This window comes from Lepus europaeus, chromosome 1, assembly GCF_033115175.1.
Source record: "Lepus europaeus isolate LE1 chromosome 1, mLepTim1.pri, whole genome shotgun sequence".
Taxonomy (NCBI): domain Eukaryota; kingdom Metazoa; phylum Chordata; class Mammalia; order Lagomorpha; family Leporidae; genus Lepus; species Lepus europaeus.
Window position 1 is genome coordinate 144,016,793 of NC_084827.1, and position 24,901 is coordinate 144,041,693.

Here is a 24,901-nt window from a genome sequence, read left to right on the forward strand (position 1 = left end):
GGATGTTGTAGACAAGCGTCTGTGATCACTTAGCAGTAGGGAGCCAGCCAAAGGCCCACTGATCCCACTGAGATGCTAGGCAGTGGTGGCTAAACCTGCTTGGTATTCTCAGTTTGAATTAGTTTCCGAGTTTCATTTCTCCTACACAGGGAACTATTCTGAATTTCCTTCCTGTCCTTTGGTACCATTTCTCCATCAGCCATTTCCCCAGTGTCTGCTCTGTACTAGGCACTGGAAGAGGGATGGAAAGAAGCAGATGATGGAAAGGAAATAGCGTGCATCCCTTAGGTGGAAAGCAAGGTGCGCCCCTGGAGTTGAGAGATGAGGAAGGTTAAGTATGTAATGATTATTTTTCTGTTGTATTTTCTACAATAAATTGTACTACATAAAAATCTATACCAATATTCATCTATGTAGCAAATCCCATTATAATGAAAACCCCTGTTATCTGTGACTCGAGCAAGTAGCCATCGAACAAAAATTCCAGTGCAGCAGAGGACTTTGGACATCCCTTGGAGTCAGCGGAAATGGGATTTGACCCATATATCAAGCTTTTCATGACTTTGATGTTTTTCATTTCCTCCTGTCAACAAATACCTGACTTGATATTAAAGCCAGTTAAATCAATATTTCTTGCTGTAGTCAAGGTACAGCAACATATATCCAAGGGCAATATATCCCCAACAGCCATATTTTCTTGAGTACCTATATTTTATCATAAACCTGATTGAACTAGCTTCAGATGAACCAGATGGAAATATCAACGTAACTGCCATAAGGAAAGTCAGAGAATCTGTACCCTTGTTCCTCACCTTTTTGTTTAAGCTCTACCGTAATATGTTTGGCTCATTTTAATCGAAAGGGGTAGGAATGACAACACGGATGATCTTGATCATGGTAACTGTGGTTTCTTTCCCTGCCCTTAAGTGGGTCTGCTTTATCCCTCCTCCAACTCCTGCCCCAGTGAGAGAATTTCTGAGAAGGTACAGGTGATTAAGCTAGTGAGTACAGGTGAACCCAAGAGTCTTGGACTATAGGAGTCTGATCATTGTTATGGAAAAAAACGAGTGGGATGGAAGTCCATTCCGACTCACTCTGTTTCTGAACTTTTAACTGTTGGATTTCTGAAAGTTACCTGTTCCAAACTCACAGTATTTCTATAAACAAATAGCCCGATGCATCAGTTATAAACACCAACAAATTTATTTCCTGCTTGTTACCAGTAAAGCCCAACATGTCTTCCATGTGCGTCAAGGCATGTGCTGTTATGCCCATTTTAGAAGTAAAAAGTGTGTGTAACTCTTGAGCTTCTGAGTAACTTTTCAAAGAACACAAGGGCAGAAATGATGCAGGCTAGGATATAAACCTAAGTTTGTTTTATTCTAAAGCTTTTCATTTTTTACTACAGTAGGCTCTTCTGTAATATATCATGAGGCTGGAGACTTTTTTTTCAAAGTTTTGTGCTAAAACATACTCATTATAGAAAGATTAGAAAGCAAATCATAGAGAAGAAAAATTACCCATAATTCTCTGCCTCAGGGATCACCACTAACATTTCAATTATATTCTTTTCAACCTTTAAGAAAGCTGTAATTTATATCTGCAAATGAATATTGTTGCTTGAAGTTGTCATCTTTGAAGTTCTGCATGCACTACACCAATGTTGTCATTGCGTCAGACATTTTTGACATTCCTCTCAGGGACAAATTAGGAACCAAATTCAATGTAGACTTCCATAGGCAGGACGGCACTTTGGTAGAACCAGAGCAAAGACTGTGTTTCCATTACCTGGATACATATCAAAATAATACATGATGTATTGGACTTTAAAAAAAAAAAGATTTATTTATTTAAAAGGCAGAGTTACAGAGAAGTAGAGAGAGAGAGAGAGAGAGAGAGAGAGAGAAAGAAATCTTTCATCCAGTGGTTCAGTCTCCAAATGGCCACAAAGACTGGAGCTTGGCCAATATGAAGCCAGGAGCCTGGAGCTTCTTCCAGGTCTCCCACGTGGGTGCAGGGGCCCAAGCACTTGGTCCATCTTCTGCTTTCCCAGGCCATAGCAGAGAGCTGGATCAGAAGTGGAGCAGCTAAGACTTGAGCTGGCACCCAAATGGGAAGCCGGCACTGCAAGCGGTGGCTTTACCCACTACGACACAGCGCCAGCCCTGTGGTGGACTATTTTGTGCCTTCTAAAATCATCTACTGCAAATCTTAAACCATTCCATAAAAAATTCCATTGTTGCCCTTTATGGGAACCATAAACATTCTGTGCTGACTTCTATTATAATGAGGGAAAGAATTTACTAAAGTCCTGCTTCTTCCCATGTCAAAGATTGATGGATAATTTGGGGTGTGTTTAGAAGTCTTATTAAAAATTAAATCTATCAATGTTTAATATTTTATTTGACAACTCATTTATTACATTGTCAACACAACAATGTTTACCTTTTGTGGTACATAAAGAAAATCAGAAAATAGTATTTTTTAGCATTTGCAAAAGCATATGTTAAAATCAATTTTCTTTTAAGGGAAGTGTGCACACCAAATTATTCCCCTCCAAGGAGTTTTTGTGAAAGAAAATGTATCTTAGTGTGATGAACTAACTAATCTTTAAATAAGGCAGTTGAGTCTTGTGTGAAAGTAAATGTTTCCCAAAGAAGGAGTCACACAGGGGTGCACATGGGCACACACACACAGATTGCTGCCAAAATGAGGATTGGTATATTTTATTGTTAAAGACAAGAGGGGCTAACGTTGTGGCCCAGCGTGTTAAGCTGACGCTGGAGATTGTGGCATCCCATTCGGGAGTGCTGGTTCCTCAAGTCCAGGCTGCTCTGCTTCCGAGCCAGCTTCCTGCTACTGTACCTGGAAGGCCAGTAGAAGATGGCCCAAGTGTTTGGGCCCCTGCCTCCCATGTGGGAGACCCGGATGGAGTTCCTGGCTCCTGGCTTCTGCCTGGCCCAGACCTGTCTGTTACAGCCATTTGGGGACAATCGGTGGATGGAAGATATGTGTGTGTATGTGTGTGTGTGTGTCTCCCTCCCTTTCTATAGCTATGCCTTTCAGATAAATCTTTTTTAAGAAGTCAAAGTCAAGTACTTAAGTACCAGCTGAATTCACATACATATAATTTTATTGCACACGACACTATTACTGTTAGACAACAAACCCAAATTCTAGCTGAAACATCTGCTTCCTGTCCAGTTTCTGCTTTATTTTTGATAGACATTCTTACCCACCCCCACCAGTTTACCATGGCACTCAGCCTCCTCCCAGACTGCTGTGCACCTGGGGCAGCCGAGCCAGGATTGGTGTAGAATTCCCAGGGCCACTCTGAGGCTTCAGATTGGGGCAGACTGGATTATATCCAGTTGTCCTTAGGGCTGCATTGCTGCCTTGTCTTCTGACTGCCAGGATTTCCTGTGACCAGACTTCATCATGCATCCAGAGCTAGGTACAAATCATAGGCCACGTCTTGTGTTGATAGCTTGGCCCTGTTCACAGCATCTGACATTGTGTTCAGTCAATGTTTGTTGTGTAAATGAAGGATTATAATATATACCCCCCAAAACAGATTTTGAGGAGAAAAAGTCTGGTTGGGAGAAAGTTGGAGTTGTAGGTTAGAATCTCTGCACCTGGGGGCTTCCAGGTCTCTCCTCTCACTTAAATAGGAAGCCCAGAGGTCAGCTGGCTCAGAGAAAGGCCAGGGAGCTGGTGTCAGAGCCGGGCCAGCAGCCTTTCCCGAGGACTTCCCGTTGTTTCCGGTGCCTCCCTTGCTGTTGTTGTCTGGTGGTTTCGTGGAGGTGGATCTTCTGACTCTGTAGGATCAGCGAGCAGAATGTTTGAATCCACACAGCACTCAAGAGAGCACTGGCGACGTAAGGATTCTCAAGAAGCACCTGAAGCGATGGTTGAGTGGATGAGTGGTGGGTCGGCCTCTGGGCCTGATGGCCACAGTTAGAGTTCCAGCTCAGCAGCGCGCCTGGTGTGCTTTCATGAGACCTGTCTGTGCCTTGTTTTCTGAAATTTGTGCAATGACAATGATAACAATGCCTGCTTCCAAGTATCAAAGTAGTTAGCCTATGTGAGTCTCTAGAACAATGCTAGCCACTTTCTAAGTGAGTGGTGATGTTAGCTAGTGTTGTTACTTATATACTATGTGGTATGCTGAATGATTGTATATATTATATATCTCCAGTCAACAAGTTTATGAGGAAGGTACTAGGATTATCCCCATTTTACAGTTGAGCATACTGAGGCTCAGGGGTTACTCTGTATACCAAAGGTCTCATAATTATGGATGAGGCCCAATTTCCCATCTGCTTGACTTCAGATCCTTTGTTTCAAGGCAGGTGTGACGGGAAGTGGGTAGTGTGTCTACTAACGTGAGCCCTGCCTAACGTCCCAAATTCCCTTTCTTCCTAGAACACTCCAGAACCCAGGCTGGTTTCTTGAACATCTCTGAGGATTCCCAGGTAAGTAGAAATGGTCTTTTCCTTCTTCATGACCTCCTGCTGCCTACCTGGCCGACCGTCCTCGCACCTGCAGCTGACTCCCGGAGGCCCATCAAGTCTTGGATAGCTCTACTGCCTCTTGGGATCTCAGAGCAAGTTCTTGTTCATAGGACATAGGCTGCAGTCACTTCTGGAGGGATGTGGGCGCCAGTGGGCCTGAGACACTCCTGCTGCACTCACATCCCTCTTCCCATGTGCTTTGAAATTGGCTCACTTTGGAGTAGTTTCATTCATGTGAAAAACTTTAGAGTGCCTTCCCCCACCCCTACGCTTGCAGATCTTCTGTGGACATCCTTGTAATTTAGAAAAAAAGTATGGCTAAGGGTGTAGGCTCTGGGGCCAGACTGCCTGGCTCTCCATTCTTGCAAAGCGAGCCGTTTTTGTCACTGTCATTGTTGTTCGACTCCAGTGATGTGACCTGGCCTCAGGGTGCTCTGTCAGTGTTGAGTAGGAGAGGGCTGGGCAAGAGCTTGTGAGCCGGTAGCCAGGGCATGGTTGCCTGTGTCCCCTGCCTCCTAACCCTGCAGTCTTCACTGGGCACTCCTTTCTTGCAGCCTCCACCTCCTCTTCTCTAAGAAAGGGATAATCGTACCTATCTTGCAGAGCTGTTGCCATGTTGCAGGCTTATGTATGTAAGGTGAACTTGCACAAGGGTGACGTTCAATAAATGGGTAGATATTCTTGCTGTTGGTTATTGGTACTGAATGAGTATATTGGAAATACTTGCTGCTGGTGTGTTGTTTTAGGTTCATACTTAACCTGAAATAGTTTTGCTTCCCCACCCCCAGCAGTCTTGTTGAAATTAATTGGCTTAGCAGACCATATATTCCTTGTGAAAAGATCATCCGTGCTCTAGACCCTGTCAAATGTTCATAAATTCCAGGCTGAGGTAGTCCAAATTAATGAGGCCTTATTTTGCCTCCTGGATATTTCCATTAACACTTAATCCAGGCTTGATTCTTTTTCCATAAACCCAAAGCTTTCGTAGTAATATGACTAACTTTTGGAAAAGAACCATTAACAGTGGGGGAAGGTGGTTATTTTCCATGAATGGAATAGGATATTTTACTACCTAATATCTGAATCACCAAGAAAACACTTTATGGATTTTCAAAGAGGATTATTATGGAAACAAACTGATTTTCTCTCTCACTGTCTCTCCCTCTCCCTGTCTTCACACACACACACACACACACACACACAGCCTAGTTTTGCTTTTGGTCGGGCAACTGAAGAGTTACTGTGTAGATCCTGGCAGCCTTCTTCCCTCAGACAAGCAGGGGCACAGTCAATTCCTGTGTTCTTGGAACCAATACCAAATAATCAGAAACTCCAGTGATTCTGCTGGGAAGCAGCAGCCCGATGCAGAGACGGGGCGATTGAAGACAATTCTGATCATATTTTCATCGGGAGAATGAGATGCCTCCAGCTATCTGTCACTAATCGCATTAGAGGTGGAAAGCAGGAATGTTTTGGCAAGCAAAAGATGACTCTAATCGCATGTCGGGATGCTACTTGTGTAGGCCGCTCGTCCCAGAACGATGACATTCGACATCCCTTCTGTAGCTGGCCTTGCGAGTCAGTAGGAGCCTAAAACATATGCCACAGGAGCACACTTAGGGAATCTTCTAATTACAGCTCAGAGGCTTTGTTTTTATCTTCTTGTGCTTGTAGTGCAGACATCACTGATGGACATGATTTCTCCGTCAGGATGAACCTATTGCCAGCAGTTACATACACAAGGCTAGGAAGATGGCAGATGAAACCCACAATGACTGAAGAGGTGTCCGAATTCAATTAAGAAGAGGCCTGTCCCATGCGGACACAGAAGTCATATAAATCCATTTTAATTGTGAGCTGTCATACTCTTCCGGTCACGTTTATTTTAGAAGCCAGTGCCAAAGCTGCATTTAGACCAGAATTCCAGATCTTTGAGCCCCTAATGACTAATTTGGGTATCTATTGAATCCCTTAACTCATTTCTTAATTAGTTCTCCTAGAATTAGTGACTTGCTGGGCTACAATTGTTTTTCACAGATTTTTCATAAATCAAAACAGATGTGCGTATGTACATCTTTCACCCTCATGGTCCACATATTCTCCCCCAGTTTTAAAGAACTGCTTTTGTTGCTGGCGCCGTGGCTCAATAGGCTAATCCTCTGCCTTCGGTGCCAGCACACCGGGTTCTAGTCCCGCTTGGGGCGCCAGATTCTGTCCCGGTTGCCCCTCTTTCAGGTCAGCCCTCTGCTATGGCCTGGGAGTGCAGTGGAGGATGGCCCAAGTGCTTGGGCCCTGCACCCGCATGGGAGACCAGGAGAAGCACCTGGCTCCTGGCTTCAGATCAGCGTGATGCACCGGCCGCAGCGCACCGGCCGCGGCGGCCATTGGAAGGTGAACCAATGGCAAAACGAAGACCTTCCTCTCTGTTTCTCTCTCTCACTGTCCACTCTGCCTGTCAAAAAAAAAAAAAAATTAAAAAGAAAAAAAAAAGAATTGCTTTTGTTATCAAAATAGTGATAACAATGCCAACAACCATGAGTCTAACATTTTGCAGGGTAATACCATGGAATATAGATTGATTCCAAGAGACATGGTTTTGAATCCCAAACCAGCTATCTGTAGCTTTGGTCAAGTTACTTTCCCCCTCTGTGCCTGTGTTTCTTCTTGCAAAGTGGGAAGAATAATAGCACCACCTCATCAGGTTGTTTTGAGGATTAAACAGCTAATATATGTAAAGTATTGTCACATGAGTTGATGCGTAGTAGGTGCCTGGCGTGGTAATAAATGTGAGTCATTATGTCGGTGTCAACATGGGACAGGGACAGGCTGAGGAGATTTTCCTGGTGCCATGCTATTGCTATCTAAGGATGTCCCATTTCTGCCCTGGGTTTGGAGAATACCAAATGGTAATAAGAACATTGGCAACTCTAGATTTGGAGTTCATCTCTTATTCGTGCTTATACGCCTTCGTTTGGCCACAGAATAACCTGGCTTTTTAGCTTGAGCAATGTTAATTTGAAACTATTTTTGTGAAAAGTTGCTTTAAAATTTGAATGAACATTTTATCCTCAGCATACACAATGCTGTTCCTCATTAACAGGAAAAAGATGAGTACAATGAGTTAAAAATATGCAAGAAAGGGGGAGGAAGAGAGAAAAGGAAAGAATGGAAGAGAGATTTGGAGGAATCTGTAAATCTATTGGAAATTTTCAAACTACTTTTTAACAGAGTAAGATGCATTTAATGTCATGATTTAGATTTAGTGAATGTGTCAGAATGAAAAACTATGGAAATAAAATATAGGAATTTAACGAACTTTCCTCGTGGCTGCATAAAAGTTAGCTAATATTAAAATTGGTTGCCAAGAGATGAACTGGACTTACTCTCATTTATGTTTTCTTTTGTTTTTTTGACTGCTAGGTACTTGTGTGTACCTGTATGTGTGTGTAAATGGGTACATAGGTATTTCTCTCTCTGCCCACTCTCTGTGTGAAATATATACAGAGACCTGTGTAAAATGCTCTCTATCTGTAGTAAAATGGATGACTAAATGATGGTATGATTGCGTGCTTTAATATGATAACAGCAATAAGAAAATGAACTAGAGCTATACCCAATAACGTGGATGTGTCCTGCATACCTAATGTTGGAAGAAAGAAGCTGTGAAAGAATGCTAGCAATCATCATATTTATATAAAGTATGAAAGTAGGTAAAACGCCATTGCTATATGTGCAAACCTGAGTGACTAAAACTATAAAGAAAAGCCAGAGCATTATTGCCAAAAATCAGGTATTGGGATGGTAGTTACTCCCGAGGAAGGGAGGAGGAAGCAGCTGGAGGGCTTCCAGGGGGTGCTGGGAATGCTGTGTTCTCTGATGGGACTGGTAGTGAAGAGGGCAGTGCACAGCCAAGCCTGAATTGTTTTGTCCCCTTTTCTGGTTAGGGGTTACGGTCCATCATTAAAAAATCTTTAAAAGGGAAACAAATGATGCAGTTCTGTCTTTGGGCTGGGCTGCTAGGTCCTTGTCCTGAAGTTTTCAGCCTGGAGAGCCCTGTGGTTGAAGCTGGCTGATGGAAGTGAACAGCTGCCTCACTGCACTGCAAAGTGGCCTCCCAAGTAGGATGTATGCTGCAGGGGCTCTTGAGAAGATCCATTTGGGTGGGAAAATAAATTGATTAAAACTTGCATTTACATTCATTTTATTATCATGAAACCTTACAGTAACTGGTGGTGCCTCTGTTGACAGTGGCACCATTCCTAGGTCCACATGTCAGCTGGGCAGGTGTGACGTGGAGCACAGGAGGGTAGAAATGCCAGCTCAGGGCTTCTTGCTGGCTTCTCCACTGGTTCCTGAGCCTTGGATATTTTGTGAAGCATATTCTGCCCTGGTTAACTGGATTTGCAAATACCATTTTTTTTTTTTTTGTAGTTTTAGCAAACTCTCACAAGCTAGCAAAAGTTTTTTAAAACTCAGCAAAAAATTCCTATAAATTAAAGATAATTTTACTATTACAAACAGAGAATGACAAATCTTTGCATGAACCTTTGTCTACTGTAGTATGAGGTAATGACAGTGAACATCAAGTCACATCTGGCCAGAAGCTGGCCACCAAAAATTCCAAGTTATCTGGAAGGCATATGAATTTATATCCACTGTGGTTAATTATGTGTCTCATCCTGTGTGTATTTGCCTTGTGACTCTATGATTAGCAAACAGTACATCAGTTTTGTCATCCTTCTTTCCCACTTTTGTTTGTTTTTTGTAAAGGTATACAACATGCTAATATATACACATATATAACTTGCAAACAAACAACTAAATATATATGGGGAATACATGTTCAAAACATGTGAGATAAAAATGTCTCAGATACCCCTGCCATGGAGTTCAAAGGCTGCTTACTACTAATAGTAAAAATGTGTAGAAGATGGTAAACTTGTTACCACATCAAAAGGAAGCACATCTCAGCAGCATTTCTTTTTATTGGCAAATATCAGTACTAAGGCATTAGCTTTGACATTTCACAGTATTGAAACTTTTCCCAAGCCACTCGGCTGGTGTTGAAGTGGAAAAGATTGGGAAGATATATAATGAAGCTTCAAAAAGTTCATGGAAGGGGCTGGCATCGTGGCTCAGCAGGATAAGCTGCAGCCTACGATGCCAGCAACTCATCATCGGAGCACTGGTTCGAATCTGGCCACTCCACTTCTGATTGAGCTCCCTGCTGACGCATCTGGGAAGGCAGCAGAACATGGTCCAAGTGCTTGGACCCTTGACACGCATGTGGGAGACCAGGATGTAGTTCCAGACTCCTGGCTTCAGCCTTGCCCAATCCTAACCAATGTAGCCATTTGGAGAGTGAACTGCAGATGGAAAATCTCTCTCTCTCTCTCTGTGTGTGTGTGTGTGTGTATCCTTCTGTCTCTTACTCTGCCTTTGAAATAAATAAATCTTTAAAAAAATTTAAATGAATCATGGAAAAGGAAGATTATCTCTTTTTTTTTTGAAGATTTTTTTTTTTATTTATTTGAAAGAGTCACAGAGGGGGTGGGGGGAGAGAGAGAAAGAGAGAAGAGAGAGAAATCTTACATCTGCTGGTCACTCCCCAAATGGCTACAATGGAAGCCAGGAACCTAGAGCTTCTTACAGGTCTCCCATGTGGATGCAGGAGCCCAAGCATTTGGATTATTTTCTGCTGCTTTCCTAGGCCATTAATAGGGGGTTGGGTCAGAATTGGGGCTGCCATGACTCGAACTGATGCCCATATAGGATGCTGGCATCACAGGTGGAGGCTTAACCTGCTATGCCACAATGCTGGCGCCTCAAACTCTCTATTAATTCCATTTAAAAGAACTTTCTGAAGCTCCCTTGTGCATGTGTATATATATATATAATGTGTGTGTACACACACACGTGTGCACACATGTTCAGAATAGCTGTGTTTCTGTTTTATTTTCCCTGTAAGATTTCCTTCAACACGGGATTCTGTACGGGGGGAAATGTCAAATACCATCAGGTAGGATTTCACAAGGCCAGAGAAGGAGAGCATATGAGATGGCATGTGCATCATGGTCTGGACCAGAGGACCTGTGCTCTAAGCCTGGTTCTGCCCCTAGTGAGCAGCCAGGCTGCAGAACACGGGCCACAGCCCTCTGGGTTGCTGCTGCCTCTTCTCTGTTGTGAAGGCAGCAGTAGCCACCTATCCCCAGCTCTTACAGGGACCGCATGTGTGAGAGCACCTGTACAATGTGGCGTTCCCTGCAAATGTAAGGAATTATGATGATCTTTTATGACAGTAACTTTTGATGTAAAAGTACATTGACTTTAACAAAATGTTGCTTTGTATTGAGTCCTGATGTCTTAACCTAGGCAGATCTTTTGACTGGAAGCTACAGAACCTGAATGGACTACCTTATGGCAAACAAGAACTCTTTTTAGATGTGTTTGTTGGGTGGGTCCTGGAGTATCTCCCAGAATTCAAGGATGAGCTGAATAGAACCACCAAGCTGCACGCAAGGGGGCAGCCAAGGAAGCGCTGGGACCTCAGCAGAGGCACTGGTGGCCTCTCTTTCAGGGAAGCTGCTGTGACTGTGGTCGAACACTCATGGCTTTCAGTCTCTGGGGCGCGAGGTTCCAAGTCTGACACTCTAGAAGAGAGAATTCAATTGGTCCAGCATAGGTTGACTAGCCATCTTTGGACCAGCCAGCCTCGGCTGAGGTGACAAGGTCACGTGGGCCGGACGTCATTCCCGGGAGCCCTAGCCCTGCGGATCTTGGCCATCTCCGAAAATCAGAGATGCCTGTTGGCTTCTATCTAAAGCTTGTTTTTAAAATTTCAATAGTTGCTAATGATCCAGCTTTCTTTAATGATTTTTAATCGAAAAAGGATCAAAGAAATACAAGCACAGGTGTATTATGGGTGCTTCTTCCAGTGGATGTCCGTATCAGGTCATTGAGTCTGGGCTTCTGGTGTTCTTTAGGTGGATACAGGGTTTAAATTTGCTGTCACTCAATGCTGAACAGGTCTCCATGGCTCCCATGAGCCTGCCTCCTTCTTAGGTGGCTTCTCTGAAGTTTGGCTTTGCTTCCACCTTTAGCTACTCCTTAACTCTTGTTAGAAAGACAGCTTTGAAAGAAATGTTAGCATTTACTAATGCTGACACTGTGTTCACCAATGGCCTGATTTGCCCTAAACTGTTAGGTCAAGATGGAGAGAAGATAAGAGAGGTGCACTGTCTGAGTATCACAGGCAAGGCGTCATCCCAAAGAAGGACCTTAACTTCTCCCTGTGCACTCATTAAGGCGTATTTCAAACTTTCATAGTCACTCCTAAACAGACGACTGCAGCCACTCCTCACACCTGATGTGTGCGTCTCACATAGCTTGTGTGGTCCCAGGGCGAGGGCAGTTACTTCTAATATATCATCAAGAACAGAAATGATGCAAATATTTGTAAGTCTGAAAATCGATGACTATCTTCCAAAACAGGTTAAACACTGCTTTTACATATTGCTTTTGACAAGTTCTAAATAGGTTGTACCCTAAATTGTCCCTCTTGGCGTATTCATTATACAGCTATGAAAAGTGCCAAAATTCTTTATATCTCAACACATGTACCTTTGAAATAACCACATTTTATATGGCTCACATTCAGTGAAATTTCCTTTCTGTAAAAAGAAAATGTTTTTCTCAGGGAAAGCATACCACTAAAGAAACAGATATGCTAATAACAATCATCATTTTACTCAGCTTCTGTTTGCCCAAGTGCTGAGTTATAATGCAATCTATATTTCATATTTTTAAACTAACAGTACATTATCAACCCAGTGCTTCACACTGCATACATGGTGATTTATTATTCTCCGAATTTTAAGTGCTGACCCATGGAATGTTAAACTTCTATTGGCAGCTGTTGTCCAAAGGTTTGCAGGTGTCCTGGCTAATGCTTTGAAAGACCAGCATTAGCGATAAATCACAGCATACAGAATTTTTCAGTAAAGTAATGGGAAGGACTTTGCATTCCAGGACCCTCTAAGCTTTGGTATTTGGAAGTTACTTCCCTGGGAAATTAAAGTAAAGGGGTAAAACATTCTTGGGCTTTAGCCCTTGAACTTTGGGGCAGCCATAGTCAATAGCAAAAGCATCTTGGTAGCTTTGTTCTCCTAACCCTGAGATTTCTTGGCTATGGGAACTGACAGAGTGCCAAGTACAGGCCTAATTGCATTCCTTGTTACTGAGAAAAAAAAAATTCTCAAAGGAATTTTCCTTTTCTTTTGTTCAAAGGGGTACCTGAGCATTAACATTTTCCAGGATAGCAAAATTGTTTGTAAGGCTTTTGAAAAACTTTCTGAAAAGAGAACTTGCAGAGGCTCCAGCAGCCAATTAAAAAGCGTTTTGTGTGGCTTACCTAGAGCAGTAAAGAGCTAGGGAGATGAAATCTAAAAGGTAGAAGAGGTGTGGTTGTGCCCTCTAAGAGTTTGCTCTCTGGCTAACAAGCTCATGGGCTCCTTTCTTCTTTCTCTATGGTCTGGTCAAAGATTTAGCAAAATAGTACGTGATATGTTTGGCTAGTCCCATGTGGACCCCCAACTGCCTGAGTGTGAGTTCCCTTCTGTTCACCAGTGTTGTGCCTACTGCCTAGTACGTATGTGCAATGTTCGTTAGCATGTGTTGAGTGAATAAATACATTCATGTAGATCTTTTTGTGGTATCTATAGATACCGATATGGGTAAAGAGAGAGAGAGAGAGAAAAGACAGAGGTTGACTGAATTTATTGGGCCAGAGGTACTGTGGACTAGATGAACTCCAATCACAGAATCTGTAGATAATTTTAGTAGACTGAGATCTTCCAGTACAGGGCGTTTGTGTTCTACTGGGGGAGCAGACAATGAAGAGAGAAGTGAACGGTGAATAAACACAATGGTTCTAGCTGGTAATAAGAGCTGCAAAAGACATAAGCGAGGTAAAGGCTGCCGTGCAGGATAAGGGCTTAGAGAAACCAAGACCTAGTATCTGATACCCAGAGACATAGAAGAAATTAATAGAAACCTTTCTGAAGGGTTAATTTACTCCAGATGTTAGCACATCTAATGAAAGAGTTCATCTTATCATACCTTTTCTCGATGAAGATAGGTTGCAGAATTCCTTTCAGACCTAACAATATAATTTTCTAGTTAGTAGAATTTTGCCTTTTTTTTTTTTGAACACATGTGCTGGTTCACGCCTGGTGCCAAGGCCAAGGGGGTAGCTCTCCACTTCACTTCCCTTTTTCTTCAACTGCAGCTTCTCTTCCAAAGCCAGGCAGCTGGTCTTCCAAATGTGCACTGTCAGTCACACAGGAGACCAGATGACCCAAAGAGGGTAGATCAGCACAAATTTATCATCAAAGCTCAGAGAAAGAAAGAACGAACCTCAGAGTGAATGCCCTGCTGACTGTGGGTCAAAAGGATTATCTTTGTACCTCAAGGACAGAGTGTTTCATCAAGATTTGGGTACAAAGTACACATCATCCCACAAGCATGCTGAACTGTGTCAGCCAGAAAACGGTTCCTTAGGGTTTACAACTTCCCCTGTTTCCCAAATTAAAAAATGCTAATGTGAACTGTTGACTCCCAGTGACACATGTTATTATTATATAGAGAGCAAAGAGTAAATAAGACACTTGCCTAATGAAACAACAGCTCATTTTAACTCAGCAAGCTGGAAGTAATTTAGCTTTTTTCCCCCCTGTTTTTCATGCTTCTTTATGGAAATAGGCCACAATCATTTTTATTCCACTGTTCTTTATAACCGTATAGCATGGTTCCTGTTTATGCCTCTAAGAGCTGTTCTTAAAGACTCTTAAGGGATATCCTTTAATACATTCCTTTTAAAAATAATTATTCATCCATAGTGCTCCCCATAGAATGTGTAAGGGCTTGGAAATACAGAAACTTCTTAATGAGATACGTTTAATGGTCTATGCAGAGTCTCACAATATTTACACCTGGTTTAGTTAACAAATTATATTTAATTAGTCATTCTGGAAATGAAGTAGATATTTTAAAATGGATTCAGTACCTAAAGCCCACCATTTGCTTTTTATGTATAATAGCCCCAGATAAAATTCTATGAGTAGTATTTATGGATTGAAGCAACATGTTTGCAGTATGGTGAAGTCAATTCTTGGGAGATTTTTAGAAGAAATACGAAGAACTTGTCTTAGTGCGGCATGCAGGCTATCCACGTTGGGATGGAAGATCACTGTTATCAAAATGATGAATTTTAAAGAGCTACACAGATGTCGAGTAGTGGGGGTGGTGTGACTTTTACACGTGAGGCATGCAGAACTTCTGGGCTGAGTGACGATGTGTAACTTTTGGTTTTGCTGCTGAGTATGTTCCTGTGTGGGGTGGGATTTCCTTTTCCGCATGTAATGCCCAAGTTCCTTAGCGGGGCTCTTTCACCCTGCACTTGGCTTCTGAGCCCTGGAGGCCACACTTGCGCCTTCACACATACTTCACCTGATGTTTCAGAAGGAGGTGGCATTTCCAGGAAAGAGCCTTGACCCACGTCACGTGGGCAGCCCGTGCACCAGTGTGGCCAGCTCCTTTGTCTCTCGTGTGCCCCAGAATGGGCCTGAGAAGTCACTAGTCCCTGGCCCTGTGTGGCCCTCCCTCGTGGTCCTCCAGCACGTGCTGCATGTTTCCAGAACATTTCTACTCTTGCTGCGTTGGTGTGTGCGACTGTAACTTGTCTGATGGTTTTTCTGGCAACCTGGTGTTGTGGTGGCTCTCTCTGATCCTCCAGCACCACACCGTCCACATTCCCAGCTGTGTTTTTTGCTCCCACTGCTACAGGAAGCCAAAACCTAGAGAAGGTGTCCTGGTGATACTCCTTGGCCGATCCCCCACCTCCCGGTCCCCGGTGAAGTGGTTCTTTTCCACAGCGCCCCAGAGGTGCCAGCTATGTCTTTGTTCTCCACTCTTCTCAGAAAGCTGTCGTGGAGCGGGGGCAGCGGAGGAGGGGAGGGCCGGGGGGCAGCAGGGCCCTTCTCTGAGTGTTCTCGGGAGGAGAGCCGCGTTGTCCCCATGGAGGACCCGGCCCCAGGAAGCAGCCTCCTTGACAGTCACCATGGGTTACACAAATATGACTTCCATTTAGCTTGACCTCTCATTGTGCTCTACAGTGATTGAAAGTACTTAAGCCATGTACAGTATTTTTCTGGAAACAAAAATAAATGGGATTCTTTTAAGAAGCCACACTTGAACTTATGCCCTTGCTCTTCCTTTTTGAGTCATCATGTCCAATTCAAGGTTTCCTTTTATCGTGTGTTTTCCTTTTGTGAGAACCGGATAATTTCTCTACTGATAAAATTATGAATCATAGAGGCAGTGTCATTGTGAAAGATAAGTTTACCTCATCTAGACCTAGCATTCTTGGCTCTGAGTATTAAAATACTTAGCTCTGGCTCCCATTTCCTGAGTGCTTTCTTTGTGCAATTAAGTGTCACTGGCAGACTGACTTCTTGATTCTGTATCTGCTTAAATGCAGAAGCCTAACTCACCCGCACAGCAGCCCTTAGAGGTGGGCATGTTATCATTTGTCCACATTTTAAGGATGTCGACACACAGAGACTTGTTGACGTTAACTATCTTGCCTGAGATGGCACAGGTACCTGTAGACAGGACCTGGATTAAAACCTAGGCAGTGTGGCTTCAGTGCCCCTGTTGCTAACCACAAAGCTGCCTCACTGACTCCGGGGCATCGTGTAAGAGCCCAAGTGTCGGCAGCGCTGAAATGAGAACAGTAATATCTCCCCACGTTGAGGGGATCAAATCTAATAATTATTGTAAGGGCTCAGTAAATTGTGAAGTGCCAGCCCGTAAGATTTAAGCCTAGGCTAAATGTTGGTATGAAATTTGATTAGTCAGGAGAGTCTTATTGTTGAGTTTGGCCCTAGCTGCTTGAATATCCTGTGAGTTCAGCTGAAAAACTGTATTTTTCCTGAGGTTGTCCTGAAATTACAGAATAGCTCATATTGTGCAATGAAAAAGATCCTTTCCTTCTAAATGGCGGCGTTTGGAAGCAGTTAGCGCATAGGAAGAATTCACTGTAACATTTGTAATATGCCAAGTAAGTTCGCTGTTATTGTTTCCCCTTTAACCCCAGTCCCCCATTACTGTAGCAGTAACACCCTTTCCCTTTTTTGCCAAAGAGATGTGTGTCCAAGTGTCTGTTCAGCACATCTCATAGATTTTTCATTAACTGTGCCCCAGTGTGCAATAGTGGGTGTGGGACTTTGTCTCCTACTGCCAGCATGGGGCCCTAAAGCCCAAGAGATGTTGGGCAAGGCTCAGGCCATAGGAACAGAGCAGGGAAACGGGTCCAAAGATGAAGACCCAGAAGACCATGGCCTGAAAGAGCCGTACTTGAAGATGTGGGACAGGAAGCCGGAGCCAGCAGGTCAGAGGTCGGAGGGGTGGTGCTGGGTGAATGGGAGGGCCTGGGAAGGAGGGAGGACACACTGAGCAGGACGAGCCCAGCAGGAGCCGGTCACGTCCCTGTGGCTGGTTTACAGGAAAACTTTACTGCTCTCCTCCTTCCAAGGCTGGGTCTGCCTTCCCTGCTTTGGGCACCTCCATATTTTCATTCACTTCCTATAACACTCTCACAAGTCAGGATATTGGGGGAAGTGAATAGCCCAAAGGTAAGCCCTGACTTTGTGTGGTTCTTTGGAGCTGGTACATCCTAGAAATGGAGTTCGCCGTGGCTTTTTATGGGTCTGGTATTATATGTCCAGGGACACCCCCTTTGTGGGGTCTTATAAATGGAGTTTGTGATCATAGTGAGTTAGCTTTTTCTTCTTTCCTTTTCTGGTAAGAACAATATCCTTGCACTTCAGTCTCTGAATATAGCAAGCAGTTATGCTAGAAGAATATCCTTATGTTAGGAAAGAAGTTGGCAGTCGTGATGATGTGAAAATGTCCAATTTAGAAAACACATTTAAAAGGAAAAGCTGTTGTGAGTCCTTTTTGAAGTCAGGTGGAATCTAAATCGATAAATAAAAGATTTCAGAGAAACTGTGTGGTCTGACAACACATTCCACTTTCTCTCTTTAGTCTTACAGGTACTTGTTGATTTTGCCCAAGCTTCAGATGTCGTTTCTATCTCCTCTATTAAAATGTCACACTGCAAACTGGTTCTGCCATCTAACTGGGAGCATTAGCTTGGATGAGGATTTTCCAGCCAATGTGTGTAATCAGAGCTCTACAATAATGTTGCTAGGGACTGGCCATTTAGAATGACTAAGAAAGTGAGTATTGATAAGTATATAAATGAATGCTTAGCACAAGAGAGGGGAGAAAAGACATTAAGTTCCCAAGAAAGAGCCAAATGGAACACACAGTGTCCCTATCTGTGGTGTAAGCCTGGTGCTTCCAAACATTCATGGAGACTACACCTTATGGAAAAACTATGTGTAAATTAAAAAAAAAAATTCTTGTACCAAAATAAATATCTTTTAATTGCATTTTCCCACAGGCTTTCTGAAGCACCCCCCCCCATATGTGCTGTTTTTCCCCTCTATCTGTGTATCCATGATAAAGCTTAATTTATAAATTAAGCACAGTAAGAGGTTAACAGTAACCAATAATAGAATAATTATAACCATATACTGTAATGAAAATTTTGTGAATCTCACTCTCAAAGCACTATATTCTCCTTGCCCTTCGCCTTGTGCTGTGAGGTAGGTGATATAAACCTGTGATGAAATGAAGTGAGGCAAGTGGCACAGGCATTGTGACATGGCTTTGCTTACTTGAACACAAGTACTCTGATAACACAGCAGGTAATTCGATAACCGGGATGACTACTAAGTGAAGAAAGGGATTGATTCCTGGACAGGGGGGGAATTTACACCCTAGGAGGAACGGAACAAGTGGTATGGCATGGGATTTTGTCATGCTACTTGGAATGGTACACAACTTAAAACTTATGCATTGCTTGTTTCTGGAATTTTCCACTTAATATGTTTGGACAGCAGTTGACTTCAGATTTCAGTTGAAAGCAGGAATAAGGGAGCAACTCATAAGTTAATCATGATTGGAGGTGTGTAAATAGGAAACATGTAGTTTAAAATGGTCTAATTGATTATGATGGTGGTAAGTATCATTCATCAGAGTTGTAGATATAAATACATCTGTTACACTTGACCAACTCAAGTGTGCTTACACAGTTTCTCTTCATGCAATGCTGAATCCATCATAAACTTGATATTCAAGTACCTCAAGTGAATTAAAGTATATGACTCCCTTGATAGAGGTAGCCTGGCAATTCCTGTTTTTAAATCTTTTCAGATGTCTCCAATATTTTGTCACAAAATTTTATTTCTAAGAATTTATGCTAAGGATAAGTGCAAAGGTTTTTTCCATAAAGATGTTCATTACAGCATTGCTTATAATAGGGTAAATAGAAAATTGCTTAAATGTGCACTGATACCAGATTAGATAAATATGCATATTTTGTTCTAGTCATACAATGAAATACTGTGCAGTCACTCTACATGGTGTTATAGAAAAGCATTGATAAAGAAGTTTATGGCATATTAAGTGATAAAATGTTTACAAAAAGCAAATGTGCATCGTATGATCACATTTTTGTTCAAATATGTATGTATTCTTAGAGAATGACCTGGAAATATATTTAAACGTTTTTAAAGTAACTCTTGGGTGGTAAGATTGTAGGCATTTTAAATGTTCTTTCATGTGTTTCTTTTCATATTCCTGTAATGAGCATATTTTGCTTTCTTAATAAGAAACAGCAAAGGTTATTTTCAATTGAAAATATATGTGAATCAAACCATAAGAAGTCAGCTGGCTCTGGGTAACTGAGAGACATTATATGATGCTTTTCAGCTGAGTGTATTTGTAAGCCTATTTGGGCTGAGCATGGTGAGGTGATGTGCAAACGGTAGCTGCTCTTTCCTACACTTGATTTAGCTGTGGGCATTGGCTTTCTTCCTAATGCCGGGCCAGCCCTGGCCTTCTTCCTGCTCCTCAATCCCAAGCTTTCACTTTTAGATTTACTCCAAGGAACTTCTAAGTGGGGACTCTGTGCCTTTTTAATATTGACAAGTGCCAGCTGATGAAAATGTATTGCTAAGAGGACTCATCACGTTATGTTGTACACTCAGACCAACCCCCTCTGAAATGCTATCCTTGATCTTCTGGTCCTTTGAAGAGAGAGCTTCAAAAGATCTAGTTTTTCTATCATTTGTTGATTACTCTCGTCTTTCACTTTTTTGAGGAGCTTAAGATAGAGAGGTCACAGAGCTGAGAGCTCTGTGTTTCAGGGGACTTTGCCGTAGGTAGGAAGGAGTGGAAGCAAACTGTAACTAAAAGCTCACTTTCACGAGAAAAATAAAATTCCTGCCAACAGCCTCTCAGCCTGTCTTTCCACTTCTCTTGGAGCTGGCTTACTTCAGCGGGGCAAGGTATCACCTGTATTTCCTTGTTAATCACCCTTGGCAGTCGCTGGGATGTTGCAGCCAGTTTGAGAAAGCCTTCGCCGTCCCCATGGAGGTACCCTACAGTGAGTTCCTGGCGGCCAGACTTCCCAGCTCCGAACCTCTGAGTGTGTCGGAGGGTAGAATTGCGCACCGCGAGTTAGTTAGGAAATCCGTACTCTGACCCTGGCTCTACCAGGAAGTTGTTGTGGGACATTTTAGACAGGCCCCAGCTGCTGGAGGTCCCAGGTTTTGTCCTCACACAGTGAGAGGGTTGAATTCGGGCGTGTTCAGGCTTGCTCTCCGCTCTGAAATGATGCGACTGCCATCCGCAGAGGTGATTTGTTGTTGCCTGCATCACTCCAGACCGAAGGCGGAGCATCTGTTACTAGTCCATTCCCAGCATTCCCTTGCCACTTGCCTGGCTTGGTCCAGTGAACCATCATTTCCTTGTTTATCTCCCTTGTCCTCGTGCCACACCAAAGAATTTCAGAGAGAATCTCATTTTGCATTCTGTCTCTAATGTATGATGTGTCTTTGTGATGAGTGAAAAAACTCTTAAAAGCAGCTACTTCCATTATTCTCCAATTTTTAAAGCTATCCCCTGAGCACTAAATGTCAATTCAAAAATTCCTACATTTGTAATCATTTCTAAGTTAACCTGTATAAGTCTGGGGCATACTTTGAAACAGAAAGATTCCTTGCCTGGAGACAATGGGCTTATCAATGTGGAGTTTGATTTATCACCATGGTTTAAGAAAAAATTAGGATTTTTAACATTTTAGCCATACTTTTTCAGTCTCTAGATTGAATATACAAAATTGGGCTGCTATATGTGCTTGCAGATTCTATATTTTTAAGGATAAACACAATATTTTACAACTGAGAAATAATCTCAAATGAAGCTACTACAAAATAAAAGTCTGATTATTGACTAATGAAATATTTTACAAGCAAAATTCTTATGTGTTTTTTAACTTGATATCCAACTTATAGGCTCTGAAATTTGTCATTCTTCCTTTACATACATTGGATGCCTGCCTGTTTCCTGTAATAAGCACAGGAAACCCAACCCATACAGGCCACAAAGGAGACCCCTGATTTCCCACCCAATACCCATTCTTTCCTCTTCCGTGGGCAAACACTCTGATTTTATTTAAGAGGGTGTTATTTCTAGCTGAAAGATTGCGTTTCTCGGCCCCTCTTGCAGTTAGGGTTGGCTAACACAGCAATCATTAGGCGAAACTTTCAGGAAACCTCTTCAAGACTTAACTGGGCTATATAGTTCTTGAACCTGCTTCCTTTATACTGGTGGTCCTGCCTGAGCTCCACACATTCACAAGATGGCCAAAGCAAGTTGAGTCCTTTCATCCTCTTTACTGAATCCCAGCAAGATGGAGACAGAAGTCTAGTTTTCTAATAGCCTAATCAAAGCCCCAGGTTTACTTGTCCTTGGCCTCATTGTCCATTTTGGGCTGCATTGAGCCCATAGCTGAGACACATAAAATGGTGTGTTGATGGGTTGGTTCATGTGGGGCCATATAACACAAGACACCACAGAGCCTGGGTTAGAGGTAACTTCTGGGTCTTTCCAAAGAAAAGTGGGGCTTCTACAGCTCAGAGTAGTGGGAATGAATGGAGACTGGATGATCATATCACAGATACCTATCCCACCAAGGATGCCAGTTTTTTCTCTGAGTTGTTACCGTTCTGGTAATCTAGTAACCTAACATTTGGTTTGCAAAGTTACATGAACAATGATTTGGCCATTGGATAATGAAATTGAAGGCTCAAGGCCACACCATTAAATGGGAGTTAGATATCAAAATATATTTCTTTTAGTTTTTCAGAGTAATAAATTATGATAAGCCATGTAACTTCCCCTTTGTCACTACTATCCTAGATATGGCCTTCTGAAAGGAAAAAGTCAAAAGTTTGCCCTCCCCCCAATTTTTTTTTTGAACCCACAGTAACTATTTTCTGATGTAGCTGATGTAGCAAAGGACATTGTTTCTGAACATAAAGTTGTATAATGAGTTAGAGCTAAATGAAATTTGAAACAACTTGTGATAAACCCTGAAAAAGTGGTGCTTTAAAATAGTAGTGTCAGCAGGCTGTCTGTTGTGTAACCATAATACCAGTGTTCTCAGTTGAGATGGAGGAGTTACAGGGCAATGACAGAAAAATACTGCTGCCTTCCCTTTGGCATGAGTGAACATGGAAAAGTGATCCTGCGGTGATTGACTGCAGATGCATGTTGGGACATGGTAAGCAACAAGGCAGGTGATTCCGACCACAGTTCTGAAAATGCTCAGATGGCCTTCAGTTAGCTCCGGGCAAGGCTGCTTCTTGCAGACACCAGCATTGATTTTTCAGAATGCCTCCCAGCTCTTCGGCACAAGGGCCGATCATGTCGGTTCTTTGAAGCCACAGGAAGCATCACTGGAGAGTGGACTGTGGCAAGTGTTCCTGCAGTGACCTGGAACTGGGCAGAGGATGGTGGAAACTGGGGCAAGGTGGGACGGCAAAGTGGAGTACAGGCAGCATGGACTCTACGGTGAGCATACCCTCGGTCTGACGTTCTGACGTTGGCATTCCCGCATGCAGCCTTCAATCCTTTCAGCCTCACTTTCCGCATCAGCAAAACGGGCACCTGTTAGAGTCTCACAAGCAAAGGCACATAAAGTACCTACCTTGTCCTAAGTGCTCAATAGCTGACAATGGTTATTCTGTTTCAGAGCTGAAGCTGGGAAAGAGAGAGAAGTGTTGAATTTTCAACTGTTCTTTTCCCTTGAGTCTCATTAAGTCAGAGAGAGAGAGAAAGTGTGAGTGTGACGAGGTTGAGTTTGGGTTGGCACTGCTGCTGACAGTGCTTTTACTTTGTTACGTGGGAAAATGCAAAGTCAGTATTGGTATATCAGGTGCTTTTAGCTACTTTGAGGTCTAGTCCAGTACTTTAGGAGGAAATTTGTTTGAAATAACCCCTATGGGAAGGATGATGCCATTACATCGCATCTCAGAATGGCAGCCACTAGCCACCTGCTGTGGGAGCGTAAGGACCACAAGAAGTTGGCATAGCCTCAGGACTACAGATGGTACAGTGTCAAAGCCCACTGGTGTCTGTCTATCATTTTAGACCCATTGGGAGGAGTGTCCCAGCATCTCACAATAGCAGGACCCTTGGGCCTAACCCTTGAGTTTCCAAATGAAGAAATGGAGGTCTAGAAAGAAGTAGCTCAGAGGCCACATCAAGAGTCAGTGTCGGTGTTGGCACTGTGGCATAGCTGGTAAAGCTCCAGCCTGCAGCGCCAGAATCCCATATGGGTGCCAGTTCAAGTCCCAGCTGAACCACTTCCAATCCAATTCCCTGCTAATATGCCTTGGAAAGCAGTGGAAGGTGGCGCAAATTCTTGGGCCCTTGCACACAGATGGGAGACCCAGTAGAAGTTCCTGGCTCCTGGCTTCAATCTAGCCCAGTCCTGGCTGTCATGACTATCTGGGGAATGAACCAGCATTTGGAAGATCTTTATCTCTCTCTCTGCCTCTGCCTCCCCTTCTCTGTAGCTGTCTTTCAAATAAGTAAATCTTTTTTTTTTTTTTTAAAGGGTCAGTGCATTGACAGGAACTAAATCAAGGTTCCTGATGCCCAGGTCAGGGGAAGTGATGACTGTAGCCCACAGACTGTACTGCCCATCGGTAAATCCTCTCCTGGCCTCCTGTCAGTCTCCTGTCTCACCCAACCACTGAAGGGTGAGCTTCACTCCTGTCAGTGGATTCAGTTTGTTAGAAGCTACCTCCTTGGCGCAGATGGTGGTGTGGCGGTTTAGGTGCTTCTTGGGTTACCCACAGTGCCTGGGTTTGAGTCCTGGCCTGGGCTTCCCATTGCAACTCTCTTGGATGTGCACCCTTGGAGATAACAGATGATGGCTGAAGTGCTTAGGTCCTCACCATTCACATTGTAGATGAACTCTTGGTTCCTGGTTTTGACCTGGCCCAATACTGGCTGTTAAGGGCATTTGGGAGGGAACCAGTGGATAGAAAAAATCTCTCTCTCCCTCTGTCTCTCTCAAATAAAGTAAATAAATATATTCTTTAAAGATGTATGTGTTTATTTGAAAGAGTTACACAAAGAAAGAAGAAGAGGCAGAGAGAGAGAGAGAGAGGTCTTCCATCTGCTGGTTCACTCCCCAATTCTCCACAATGGCCGGAGCTGTGCCAATCCTAAGCCAGGATCCAGGAGCTTCTTCCGGGTCTCCCACATGGGCGCAAGGGTCCAAGGACTTGGGCCATCTTCCACTGCTTTCCCAGGCCATAGCAGAGAGCTGGATTGGAAGTGGAACAGCCTGGACTTGAACTGACGCCCCATATGGGATGCCGGCACTACAGATGGTGGCTTTAACCGCTACACCACAGCGCTGGCCCCAGTAAGTAAATATTTTTTTTTAACTTTTATTTAATGAATATAAATTTCCAAAGTACAGCTTATGGATTACAATGGCTTCCCCCCTCCCATAACTTCCCTCCCACCCGCAACCTTCCCCTTTCCCGCTCCCTCTCCCCTTCCATTCACATCAAGATTAATTTTCAATTCTCTTTATATACAGAAGATTAGTTTAGTATATATTAAGTAACGATTCCAACAGTTTGCCCCCACATAGCAACACAAAGTGAAAAAATACTGTTGGAGTACTAGTTATAGCATTAAATAACAGTGTACAGCACATTAAAGACAGAGATCCTGCATGATATTTTTTAAAAATTAATTTTCTATGCCATTTCCAATTTAACACCAGGTTTTTTTTCCCATTTCCAATTATCTTTATATATAGAAGATCGATTCTGTATATGCTTAGTAAAGATTTCATCAGTTTGCATCCACACAGAAACACAAAGTGTAAA

The 24,901-nt window shown here is 43.0% G+C and overlaps 1 protein-coding gene across 2 annotated transcripts in view; it reads left to right on the forward strand.

The window, feature by feature from the left end:
- SPATS2L (spermatogenesis associated serine rich 2 like) overlaps nucleotides 1-24,901 on the forward strand; it is a 170,801-nt gene that overhangs the window by 19,651 nt on the left and 126,249 nt on the right. For both annotated transcript variants that reach the window (XM_062189686.1, XM_062189678.1), the window contains exon 2: nucleotides 4,426-4,475. The gene's annotated coding sequence lies outside the window, so the exon portion shown is untranslated. The remainder of the gene's footprint in view (nucleotides 1-4,425; nucleotides 4,476-24,901) is intronic.